The sequence below is a fragment of the Lissotriton helveticus genome, chromosome 5_1, assembly GCF_964261635.1.
Source record: "Lissotriton helveticus chromosome 5_1, aLisHel1.1, whole genome shotgun sequence".
Taxonomy (NCBI): Eukaryota; Metazoa; Chordata; class Amphibia; order Caudata; family Salamandridae; genus Lissotriton; species Lissotriton helveticus.
The window spans coordinates 1,165,824,586-1,165,838,355 of record NC_136065.1 but is presented as its reverse complement, the minus strand read 5'-3'; positions in this window follow the sequence as shown (position 1 = coordinate 1,165,838,355).

Genomic DNA, 13,770 nt, shown 5'->3' with positions numbered 1-13,770 from the left:
TGGTGACCAGTGGCAAAAGACTGAAAAAAGTAATGGTTAAATGAAAAAGCATCAAAGGGGATGTGTTAAGATGTAATTTTATTGATCTAAAACACACCTTTGGCCTCATAGGAGCCAGGATACTGAACAAGAGAACATAGAGAAAGTCCAGGATAATACAAAAAGAACAAAAAGGCTTAATGAAAGCCAGCAACTTCAATGTTTGTTTTTAGATTCAGAGTTTTCTTTAGTCCTCTTCCAGTATTGCAAATCTTCATAGCCAGCTTCCTTCTCATAGTTCTGTTTTCCAGTGATGGCCAGCCTTTATCCGTGCACATAGACTTCATAGAGTCGGGAGGAAAAAGAAATTAACATACATCAGTAACATGTTAACACCACTATTTTAGGTTTTTAATAGGACTGGGCTGCCTTTAAAATGTTCCAATCCTTTTACTTCATATAGTGTGCCCGATGAGATATGCTTACAAGGGTTCATAAGTTTAACATTAAGGTTACTTGGTCAAAGAGGTAATGGTGAGAGCAAGGCATTGATGAAGAGGTGGGCAGGAGGAAAGAAAGAAGACTCACCTGTCCAAGTGAAGAAACCACCGCTGTTCACCAGATGCTGTCATGCTTCCTCTGCAAACAGAAAGCAATCAATATCAGATTTCATTTACAAAACCATCATGGAGGCAGCCATGTTTAGCCTGAACTCTACTTACAGTATTCTTATTTGGAAAACAGTCTAAAAATGTACCATACTGACCACAAATCCAAATAGGAGCTTACAACCAAATGCTAGGAACAGGGCAACTGATCTAATTATTGGGAGAGCTGAAATTAAATCCCAACTCAAGGCTATGCACCAGATTTGCATGCCATTTGTAGCGCACATTCTCAATGAGTTACAACCCCTCCCCCATTGGCTCTTTTGCAGACGGCTGTTAGTTAAGTGTGAAGGAGTCCATGTACAATAATATGATCCAGGACCGCATATGCAAACATATATTTTAACACTGTATGTATATTCATGTATTTTCATAGTCCTAAATCAATCAGAGTGGAAATTGTGCCAGTAGTGGCTGCGTGTGGTTCTGTTTGGGCAACAGAACCTCCCAATACCAGTTGACAAGTGCAAACAGAGCCATGAGGCCATGCTTAGTAAGAGCAAAGCAAGGCAAGTTTGCCCCATGGCACTGTTCACCGCCATGCGGAATGGGGCACTGACCACATAACTTAATGGACTCATGATTATAAGGAACAGGGCACAACTCTGTGTTCCAGACCATGGACAATGGATATATCATGTCAGGTCACCAGTTGCTATTTCTTTTTTCAGGTTGTAAGTTGTTTAGTCTTACTGGCTGAGAAAAACTTGGAAAAACTAAGGGTTCGCTATATATTAGCACATGGACATACTTAAACATTTTTGCCAAGGTAGCACGAGAAAGGTAATATCGCTGCAAGGGTTCAAACATTTTTGTAAGACTGAATCTCAATGCACAGCCACGGTTGCAGTGGCTTTCCCATGGCCAAGTGATGGTGCAGGTCAGAAATGGACCTCTAAGACATCCAGACAGGAGAGAGATATCCCGTGTGTTCTTTTCCAGCTTGGGGAAGTGACAAGTTTGGCATTTAACAGTTGACTGATTCAATGTTGTCCCTTTACAGTTGCATAACTGTGGCACCAAGCCCCTTCACCACTCATTCAAACAAATATGCCTCTGGAAATACTATCAGGACAGAGTGATAGCTTTCCAGGATACCAGTGATCTATCTGTTCCATAATTATCAAAGCATTTCAAATTTGTCGAACAAGGATCCATTCTACATCCTCCTTTCAGCATCGAAAACAGGTAATACTGTAGATGGCCATAATCTATGACACAAAAGCTGGTTCACAAAAAACAAGGCCCTAAACACCCAGCATTAGACAGAACAAGGCTCAAGGAGAGCAGGGTGCGGGCATTGTGAGTCAAGCCCACTCCTATTGCAGATAGGGAGCGGGGTGGAGTCAAGTGTGGATAAATTGGTTGTTCCGTTACAAGAACGTGGTTCGCGTTCAGTCAGAGACCTGCCTAGCATTTCCCGCACTCCCTTTGTGTTGTCGACTTACCTGCTCGGTCCTGTTGTCCCGCAGTCGGGAATTTGTGGTACCTTGATTGGACGTCTCTGACATGTTACGGCTCTGTCATGTGGGTCTTCCTCTTACAGGTCGTTGATCTCTTCTTTCGGGTTCCTGTCCGCATCCATGTTCCCTCGCCGAAGGTATCTGCTTGTGTAGCTCTGTTTCTTCGCGCCGGAGTTACTCAGCCTCTGGTCCTGTACAGAATACAATGAGAGAAGAAAGATATATTTAACCAAAGAATCCCCAGGTATATGGTAGGATGATGATGTTATATATGGCTAGAAGGACATAGTTACTTATCTGATTTATCGGATCCACGGCGAGTGGAAAAACAGTTATTCTTTTGTTTCCCTTATTTAACACGGGCTGGATATAAAGAGAAAATATATGTAAGTTAGTTTTCTGATTTCTTAAGGACGCGCTATATTCTTATCTGACCCAACACCTTTTTGTGTAGATTTTTCATATTACATCCTATCTAGGAAAATATGTTTTTTGCCTAGAATTAACTAGGATGTATATTTTGGGGGTCTAATTGAGTGCTACAGGTGCATTTGTTAAGGTTCGTCCCTCTCATTGCTTTTTGCAATTATACATATAACTTCTTTTACCATAAAGTGAATAACTAAGCTCACAAAAAAGGGCCACTGCCCATTCTGCAGAACTAGGCAAACAAATATGTGGGCTCTCAGCCATGCTGCATAACCAGGCTAAGAAAAAGCAGGGCCCTGGCCGAAGGTGCACAACATAGGCTCAAATACAATATACCAGTGCTTAGCTATATAGAACACATTTAATTCACGCTACATACACTAGATGTGGAGCACTGATCTGTGCCAAACACAAGAGCTCACATTTATAAGGGGTCAATGGTCCGTGCCTCATATTCTGGCTTCACCCACAGAACTAGCCTATGTTACACAGTAACGTTCAGGGGGACAAAAGAACAATAAATAGTGCAATTTTTTTTGGTTTGCTTTCAGTGTAGCAGCCCTGATACCAGGAGTAGGGGCTAGTGGAGTTACAGATGGACAGCATCACAATACAAAAGTTTACTTTTTGCTTTTATACACACTTTTTCCAATATAAAAATAATTATTTGGGCCACCGCCCTGACTTGCCTCTCCTCTTGTGTAATTTAAAAGGTATTTTTCTTTTCTTTTGCTTTATAAACATAAATACTGTGCGCTGCCACAGCAAATGTCAGTTTTAACTCTGCAACAGCTGAAATGCATGTGTTAATGGTTGCACTGATTAGGTTTACCTAATGTGTGCTTGCTAACGCCATGGTCTCTGAACAAGGCCTCTCCCAGAAGCCAGGGTGGGCGAGGCATGCTGTGTGGCGTCTTAATCATACCCATCCGTTGCAGCTTGCTGACTGCTGTGGAGGAAATGAGGGAGGCCCGAGGTCCCTGCAGGGGACCCCCATAGGAGGGCAAACCCCGTAGTAGGGCGCAGGGAACCGCGGCCAGCCCATGGGAGGGAGGGGAGGCGGGGTCACGCTAGGATAGGCCAACCCCTTTCCTGGGATGGTTATAGGGGAGCCCCTCCCTCCTGGCGCCCTCTTTGCTGCTGCCCCCTCCATCACTGAGGTCGTGTAGGCTGCTCCTCGCCAGCCTCAGGCCCTTTAGTTCCCTTAGGCCCTCTCCCTCACCCCCCCACGACACCGGACGCGAGGCCCGCAGTAAAAGCGAGGGTCATGCCCAAATCACGGCTCGCCTTTTTTCCTCTTTGTCCATCACGGCCACAGACAAGGAAAATAGACATTTTAATTGCTTTCCTTTCTCTCCCGCTCGTTTGTCAACTTAACAATAAGAGCGAGGGTCATGCCCAAACCACGGCTCGGTAACTAGGCTCCAGTACTGGAAGGGTGAGGCGCTCCACGACCTCTGCTTGGGGTTACATCCCCGGTTGAAAATGAACAGCAGACAGGGGTTTCTCTCTTGCTTCAATATGCAGATATCCTTTAGCTCCGTCTATTTATTGTCTTGGAAATGTATTGTCATCTTAAACGACAATCATGAAAAGGAATATGGATTTTAAAAAGCTGTCTGTACAGTGTGAAGACAAGAACAATGGACTGCTCTCTTTCGTGAATGTTAGTAGACAACAAACCGACACGCACCAAAATGCGTTTAACTTTTGCAGACAGTAATGTTGCGTATTGTGTGCATTTTAACACTTTAATTTAACTCGACTGTAAAGTTGAACTTCTACCTGTTAGCTTCACACCAAACGCTATTTCGAAGTAGAGATACCTGCCAATAAAACCACACAGTCCCCCAGAAGTAAATATAGATGATTTATTGGTGAAATGTTTGCTCACAGAAATGCGGACGTCAGATGTTGTCCTCATGCTGGAAAGCATATTACTCGCTCGAGCATCCATTCAGAGAGCATGCTGGCATTGCCACCACGTCGGCTGGGGTGTCTCTGTGCAATGATAATCTCAATCGCCGTGAGAAGCCATTTTGACTCGAGGGTTGTTCATCGCCTCTAATGACCCCTTCTGGCGGAGTCTGCTTCCTGGCAGATGGGGAGATGAGAACAAAGCCATGAGCTGCAGCTCGGTGTTTCTTTCTTGAGGACGTGTGTGTTTCGTGCTTCACCCGCACTAGAACCGACTTTGTAATTCGACTGTAATGGACGAAAGCAGCGCGCCGTCGTCGAGAGGGCTCTTTCACAAACAATGTGGAGTGGAGTGCCAGGAGTGAAGTGCCAGGTCATTTCCCCTCCTGTGGGTTTAGGAGCCCGGCAGTATACTCCGAAGGCGGGCAGACCAGGGTTCGATTCCCAGACTGGCAACAAGTATAATTAATTGTCAATCAATTATTGTCCTTTCAGCCATGGGGCCCCCGCCTTTAACAATTTTGCGCCGGGGGTTTAGGGCTGTGATACCGTTGAATATCCACGGAGATCATGCCCGATCAGGTAGGATGTGGCCTAACGGCTAGGGCGCTGGACCTCGAACCTGGAAGAGCCCGGTTCGAGCCTCGGGATGGTCGCTTGCACATCCTGTGAATCTGGCCACTTCAATTGTCCTCCCCGGGCCGACGAAAAGGAATGAGTGGTAATATGTAAGGCGCTTTGTTACCCAAGTAGGTTAGGTTTAACAAATGGTATCCGGGGAGTGTGGGCCAGCTGGGGCCCGAACTTCGCCTCGCCCCACTACACGTCGCAAGTGCAGATCACACGGGCAGGCTACATAGGCCTGGTGTTAGGGTCCGTGTGCGCTGTTTCCCCCCCACTGGCCTCCCCCCAGGCCCAAATGGGCGGCATGCGGGAATGCAGACGGGGGGAGGGGCACCATAGGGATCGCGGTCAGTCTTGTACCGTGGGACCTCCCGCAATGCCCGGCCGAAGCCTCCCACCCGCACAACTCCGATAGTACACACACGGTTACAGAGACCACGCTGAGTCGGCTGGGTATGCGCCCACAGCTCGACACCCCACGTATAATGGCCCCTCCGATGCAGGTCTGCCGGTAGTCAAATGTGGGGGTTCAGCATCAGTAGGGGTACCAGGAAAGGGAGGAGAAGTTAAATGCAGAGGAATGCCAGCTGTAGGTCCTATGGAAGATGCCCAAGTGTGGATTGATGCGCGGGGACAAGTAGACGCGAGGCGGGGTAGGAGCGAAAGAGCTTGCCCGGCCAGGCGTGCAGTAAAGATGCCAGGCTAATAAGGCTGGCAACAGGACTGATAACATTGAGGTTCGACATTGGTATTCTCAGCGGATGCAAGTAATTAAGTCATAGACCCTCAAAAAAAAAAAAAAAAAAAAAAAAGATAAGCTCCGGAACTCATCTTGGTAGTGCGGTGCCTCGCCAGCCCTGCAGACCAAGGTTTACCCTGGGGGCTGATGGGAAGCTAGTTACCGAGGGATTAGTTAAAAGGGCCTCCTTGGGTTTATGAGCGGCACTGCTAGGTCAAAGCATCACAAATTAATATGGGGCACTCATCCTCGCCTCCTTTGGGCCGCAAGAAGGGATTTGAACAGGGTCTCACAAATCGTGAAAGCGATAGTAAAATATTTTACAGGTTACAGGTAGACAGCCAATTCGCTTTAGAGAACGCAGTCATTCCGGGCTCCATCATGTGGGTATTCATATTTCTCTGCCAGTAGCGTCACCGGTGGGTGAAGTAACACTTTCTCTACTGGGTGCCGAAAGAAGGGCATGTGTGCCGTATAAGAATGGTCCATCTTTAATAGGTGCATTATATCCAGCCTTTTGCAGGCTATCTCCTTCGGGATTCTGATTTGGTCTGCCTTTAGTCCGTTAGAGGACTAGTTACATCAAAGCAACCTTTTAGATGTATTGGTTGAAAGAAACCTAATGTTACGTGGATTTCTAGTATTGGTTGAAAGAAACCTAATGTTACGTGGATTTCTAGCTCCATGAAGGAGGTTTCTCAGCTCTCTGGCAAAAAACTGATGTTTAATGTCACCCATCTCGTTAGTACTCAATTACAGGCCCCTGAGAAACGACGGCTGTTATATATGGATGGCGTGGGCCTCACATCAGGCATGATTGGGACGGGCCACTGGGGGGCCTTCCGGCAAGGAGCAGCGTTCGCTGCGCAATCCAGTTATAAGGGGGGGGGGGGTCATAGAACATCACTCCGCAATGCTGCCATCGGGCAGCGCCCAATATAGACGGAGGTCAGTTGAAGGATTACTCAAGGAATAACCGTTTGGTATCACCCATGGAACCTGACATGGTACTATAAATATCCTACAGAAACTCGAACCCCCCCTGACCATGCCATGCCGTCATATCAGGAGTATGAGGTTGGCATACGATGGCACCCCGGGGAGAATGCATGCCATCCCCCCCTCCCACCATCACAGACTTCAATTCTCTGCTCATGCACATGAGCCCAGAGTGATGTCACCCTTTCCCAGATAGCGCGGACCACACAGGAAGTCGCCAAACACTATAGACACGAAGACAGAATTAAATAGCACGCAATCGCGTATTTACCAGCAACAAGAAATTATCAATAGATATCTAGAACTCATCTCTAGGTCCTCAAACACTATAGACACGAAGACAGAATTAAATTGCACTCAATGGCGTATTTACCAGCAACAAAAAATTGTCAATAGATATCTAGAACTCATCTCTGGGTCCTCAGGTAGGTCAGACCAGACAATGAGGACCAGCATTGGCCTACCAGGACTATCCGTGGCTGGCCATGGACAGGGAGTGATGGGCGAGCAGGATGCGCTGACTAGCATCAAGGCAGGAAGTGATGCCATGGAACTTGCTTATACCTATATAGTGAAGAGATAATGTACACTTAAAGCAAGTTTTAAAAGCTCAGTTGGGGTCAACGTGAGGTCAAGCTTCAGTGACAACCTCGAAGGACACTGCACAGAGTGACAACACCCATTAAGAATCTGCGAAAGGGAGTTCGCATCTATGTACATTAGAGGGGGTTTTCGCATTTCATAACTTTTAGAACCTGACTTTCCCTTGTGGGATACCCACGATACCAAAAGACCCCGAGCAAAACTTTGCCACCCTCCGTGGAGGCATAGCCCCTCCCCCCGCCAGTTTTGGAACTTTAACACACTATTCTGGTGAACACCTTGCACCAGTCCAAACAACACTCAGGCTGATGGTTGCAAGTTAGCCTTATGGACCTGCCATCCTAGAGGTAGCATGGACAGAGCAGTCTTAGAGTGAATGACCCTAGAGGGCGTGTAAAGACAGCTGCTTGACCATATGTAACGCACTGAATACCAAATGAAAGGACACCACACAGGATATATATCAAATATAGATGCATTTCTTTATCACTACCCCTCGGAACTCTGTATGAGGTCGGGGTGCAAGCACATAACAAGACACGGTTAGGCCCTGGGGGCCAAGCAAACAATATATTAAGAGGTGGTCTAAGTACCAAGTCACGAGGAATGGGTAGGCCTAGGGCCTAGGGACTGCCTGGGGCTACACTGACCTAACAATAGAAGAAGTAGGAAGCCCACAGTAGGTGCGTTCTAAGCCTGTATACACAGGCGGGCCCAATGCAATGGCAACGGGAACTTAGAAGTTAGAAGATTTAGGTCACTTAGATTGGATCATGGTGGGTCACAGATATAATTTGCATGCGCAACCTCGCAACGGTGTCGGTGTACACACCTGCTCACATAAATTTATCAGAGCGCGCCAAAGGTGTGTACCAGGAGGAATGCAGCCCCTACACTGACCCTGGTGCCCTCGAGCGATCCCGTCTCAACAGTCTCAGAAGTGCTGGCAATTAGTTTATATTGTAACATTATCAGTATGTGGACAGCCACTTGCTACAGTTTTTAAGGGCTTATTTAAAGATTAATAAGGCAATATACATAAATATACCATAGGTATAGTGGCAGGAACAGGTGGCAAGAAACAAGTTAACTTTCCATGGGATTTAGAGGTCTGCAGAATGTATCCTGGTGACGTAAATTGTGACACTGTTACAGAGCCGCTGGGACTGATAGGTGGTCCCTGGTTAGGGGCCTCTTAGTCACAAAGTCTACGACCCTTCATTCGTTCCAGGAAAAAACTCAATTAGTAGAGGGAAGCTACAACAACAACTATGCGGTGTATCGCAAGCTTATACATGCAAATGACAGTACGATGTCAACTTATGTCAGCACAAATCTGAATTTGCACAGGAGGAGCATGAGAAGAGGAAAAATAATGTGCTCATCTTTAGTTCACTGCTTATGCTGCATTAGGAATAGGGATTGCCAATTTCATTCGCGCAGTTCATACCTGTGGACCCCGGGCCGGTTATTTTATGTTTAGGTGTCTCGGCTGGGTCCCCCTCAACATAATTTTATCTAGGCACTTGTATTGTAGCTGATCTCTTTGTAGGGATAGGGCCAGAAGTCAATTGCGCTCCTCACAGTCTGGTTGCTTGTCGCATAGAGCTGGTGGGTACCAGTGTTCTGGAAATTGCTGCAAGTAAAGAATTAATAAACCAACAATGTACTGTAAGGGACAGTGTAGAAAGCAAGTGCAGCTCAATATAAGGCCAGCGACGAGACTGGCGAAATGGCTGAAGGCCAACACCTGGAAGCATGGTTTTAACAACACAAATATATCATGGTCCGGCTTCCCTGGGATGCACTGAGCAGCACTGATAGGGACGCTGCGTAGATTATTGAAGGAACACAGGCAAAGCCAAACCTCCTGGTGGTGCACCTTGGGGGGAACGACCTGGTGGCGTTAGGCAAGAGGCGTTTATTAGACACAATGAGGAAGGATTCGAGCATCTTGAGCGGCGAATTAGGACAGTGCAACAGATACTGGTCAGAAATTTCCCCTAGACCTATCTGGCATGGAGAAATACCACAGGAGGCATTAGAAGTCACTCGCAGGCGCGTCAACGCAGCAATGCGCAAATTCAGCGAACAAAGAGGGGTAGGTTTCAGCAGGCATGGCTTGCTGCACGCCAAATTCGTTGGTGCTGGGAATCTGATGGAGTACATTTGTCCAAAGTGGGCATGGCGATCTTCTTATTAGACTTGGGGGAGGCGCTAGAAACAGCCGGATGTAGATAAGGGAGGACTAAGGCTAGGTAGTGGGGGCTCTGGGCGCAGCGGGTGCCACGCCCAGGGCTGTGGATAAAGTACAAGGCGACCCCCCCCATGCAGGACAGGCACAGGAACAGGACCTGAAGCCCCAGTGCAAAATGCACAGCGCTGAGTCATATATAAGCCGAGGGGCCCTTCTTGGGGACTTGGTTCAACGGCACCCCGTTAGTCCTTAGGGCGGTTGTAAGCCTGAGCAACCGGGGGTTTGCTAATAACGCCCCGCCTGGATGGGCAAGGTGTGAGTTGACTCTCCCTTGTCTGGAGGGTGGGGCAGGTGGACGATAGGTCCACCGGTGGGAGGCTGGTGCCTCCCAGGATCGACACCTGGCTAGGGCCATTGTGTCTGCGTCATTGGCTCAACTTCAGGCACCCTGCAACAAGGGGTTGCGGGGTATAGGACGGTCGCCTGTCAGTTAACCCGCTCTGTTATTTGTATCACAAATAAACCTGCAACTTTTTATTCCCAACATACTTGTCTGTGTATCATTTGGGTGGTGAGGGTTGTGGGACGAGGTGTACCGATGCAACTACTATGAGGGAGGCCCGAGGTCCCTCCAGGGGACCCCCATAGGAGGGCAAACCCCGTAGTAGGGCGCAGGGAACCGCGGCCAGCCCATGGGAGGGAGGGGGGGCGGGGTCACGCTAGGATAGGCCAACCCCTTTCCTGGGATGGTTATAGGGGAGCCCCTCCCTCCTGGCGCCCTCTTTGCTGCTGCCCCCTCCATCACTGCGGTCGTGTAGGCTGCTCCTCGCCAGCCTCAGGCCCTTTAGTTCCCTTAGGCCCTCTCCCTCACCCCCCCACGACACCGGACGCGAGGCCCGCAGTTTCAGCTCCCCTCCCTACCGCTCACCCGCTGAAAGGGGGGAAGTGGGGAGGGGGGAATATTAATGATGTATTTATGTTTTCTAGGTTGCAGGAGGAGTTACATGGCGAACCCCCCCATGCAGGACAGGAACAGGACCTGAAGCCCCAGTGCAAAATGCACAGCGCTGAGTCATATATAAGCCGAGGGGCCCTTCTTGGGGACTTGGTTCAACGGCACCCCGTTAGTCCTTAGGGCGGTTGTAAGCCTGAGCAACCGGGGGTTTGCTAATAACGCCCCGCCTGGATGGGCAAGGTGTGAGTTGACTCTCCATGGTCTGGAGGGTGGGGCAGGTGGACGATAGGTCCACCGGTGGGAGGCTGGTGCCTCCCAGGATCGACACCTGGCTAGGGCCATTGTGTCTGCGTCATTGGCTCAACTTCAGGCGCCCTGCAACAAGGGGTTGCGGGGTATAGGGGGGTCGCCTGTCAGTTAACCCGCTCTGTTATTTGTATCACAAATAAACCTGCAACTTTTTATTCCCAACATACTTGTCTGTGTATCATTTGGGTGGTGAGGGTTGTGGGACGAGGTGTACCGATGCAACTACTATAAAGGGCTCAGAAAGAAGGAGGCTGTGTCTGCGCTACTGCTACATTACTTTATTACAGACAGATTGGCAAATGCCGTCCAAACAAGAAGCATGGCATCATGAAGAGGGCAGAAAGAGTCAAAAATTAACATAAGCAATGATGTAGAAAAGACGACCGCTGCAGTGGCTGTGTGCGCTCGTATGGTGGGGGAGGGCTTTGTAATGCAAAGCAGAAGGGGAATCAAAACGGGCAGAAGCAGTGACTGGAGAAAAGCATCAATAAAGATACATGCAAAAGTTCTTACACAATGGCTATAAGGAAGGCAAGCCCTAGTACACTGGTGCTCCCGAGTTTTCAAAGGAAGTGAGGCATCGGCTGTGGAACAAGACAGGAGGCGGCAAAAAAGTTCAACGCTGGAATAAACCAACTGTAGGCAAGAATAAAGCGGTTGTATGGATTACAGAAGTTCTTGCTTGTAGCAAGGCTTGCGCGCTGCCAAAGCTCAACCTAAAAATGCATATTTAATAACCATACGAAATAAAACCAAACACTTTAGAAAAACATATACAAATGATTCACATTGCGTAGAAATATATTGTAGGATTTCCCAAAACCATCGAAGATAACCATTTGGCGATTTTGCTGGGGTTTGTCACAGCAGTAAAGAGGATGAAGTAAGCAAAATGGGGAGATGAATGGTAATGATATGTGAAGCACAGAAAGGGAGAAGAGGCGAGGCTGAAGAAGACTGGATCTATTAAAAAGGACTACAGGCAGAAGAGTCAGAGCAGAAGGGGAGAGAAGCGTTGGGGGGGAGGCTGAAGAGGAGTGAAGGAGAGGCATAGACCAAAGAATGCTAGCAAGAAACAACTGAGTGGAAGTGAAAGAGCAAGAGGAATGAGGAAGAGGTACCCGGTGAAGAGGAATAAGGTTTAAGAGGCAAAATGAAGGACATTGTAGGGTTAGGCAAGACTAACTTGTGAAGTTTGGTAATAATAATAATAATAATAATAATAATAGGGGCATTTGTAAAGCGCTGAGTTACGCGCACCGGCGTGTCCCCGCGCTGACGGTGAGAGAAACAAAAAAACAGGGGCAAACAGTACTGGCAGGCCAAAGTTATCTAGTGTAGAGGTAGGTTTTTAATTAGCTCGGAATCTCGTTTCTGCTTGTTCCAAGCGAAGGTCTACTGGGAGTTTGTTCCAGTGGTTGGGGGCCAGGTGCCTAAAGGACCTTCCTCCCATCCGAGCTTTCTTTACCCTGGGAGTCCTCAGCAGTCCTCCGCCCGCAGATCTAAGCGCTCTAGGAGGTTCATAGGCTTCGATCAATTTCTGCAAAGGTCGGGGCGCCCTACCATACAAAATCCGATGACACGTGCAGAGAGCCTTATACTCAACTCTGCTCTTTATCGGAAGCCAGTGGAGTTTTCGTAGAGCCAGCTTCGAGGGCGCCCTTTTGGGCAGCCTAAGAATCAGGCGTGCCGCCGCATTCTGCAGCACCTGAAGACGTGCAATGCTTTTACTCGGTGCCCCAAGGTACAGCAAGTTCGCGTAGTCAAGCCTTGCGGTCACCAAGGCATGCACTAAGGTTTGACGCGCTCCCAATGGCAAAAGGTCTAAAACCTTCTTCATTCTCTTCAAGACCCCAAAACAGACTCCGACTACCCGATTGATCTGAGGCCCGAAGGTAAGAGCCGCATCGAACCACACACCAAGATTTTTGGCCTCCTGACAGGGGGTGGGTGTAGGTCCAAGACAGGATGGCCACCAAGCTGACGACCAGGCCGACTGGGCTCTCCCTACCACCAGCACCTCTGTCTTGCTGCCGTTTAGCTTCAAGCAATTCGCGGCTATCCAATCGGCCAGATCTTTCATGCACGACTGGAAGCCATCCGCAGCAAGACAGGGCGCGTGCGACCGGGAGATGACCAGCTGCGTATCGTCAGCGTATGTCACCAATTGGAGGCCATAGCTCTCCACAATCGATGCAACGGGCGCCACATATAGGTTGAAAAGGGTCGGGCTCAGGGACGAGCCCTGCGGCACGCCCTGACCCAGCGGCACCCCTTTGGAATAGTGGTCGCCCTGCCGCACTCGAAAGCTCCTTCCTGTGAGGAAGTCCTGGATCCACCTCAACGCGGTGCCAGCGATGCCCCCTTTGCTCAGACACTGCAGCAAGGTGGAGTGTGCTACAGTGTCGAACGCCGCGCTGAGGTCAAGCAGGATCAAGGCCATGGTTTGCCCCTCGTCTAGGCCCTGTCTCAGTTGTTCTGTAGCCATGAGCAGGGCGGACTCTGTAGAGTGCCGCGGTCTGAAACCAAACTGCGTATCGTGAAGCAAACCCACCTCCTCTACATGCTTCATAATTTGGGTGTTCACCACCTTCTCCGCCACTTTGGACAGAAAAGGTAGGAGTGAGATGGGCCTCAGATTTTCCAACACCTCAAAGCCAATGTGAGGTTTCTTTCGGAGGGGGAGTACCACCGCCTGTTTCCACCCCTCAGGAAGTGTGCCAGATTCGAAGGAGATATCCAAGACGTGCCTTATGTAAGGCTCCAGGACACTCAAACTGTCCCCCAACCGCTTGGGAGACACCGGGTCCATAGGGGAGCCAGATTTTACCGAAAGGCACGTCCTGACCAGCACCTCAGGAGGTGGTGTGGTGAAATTGGTAAATGAG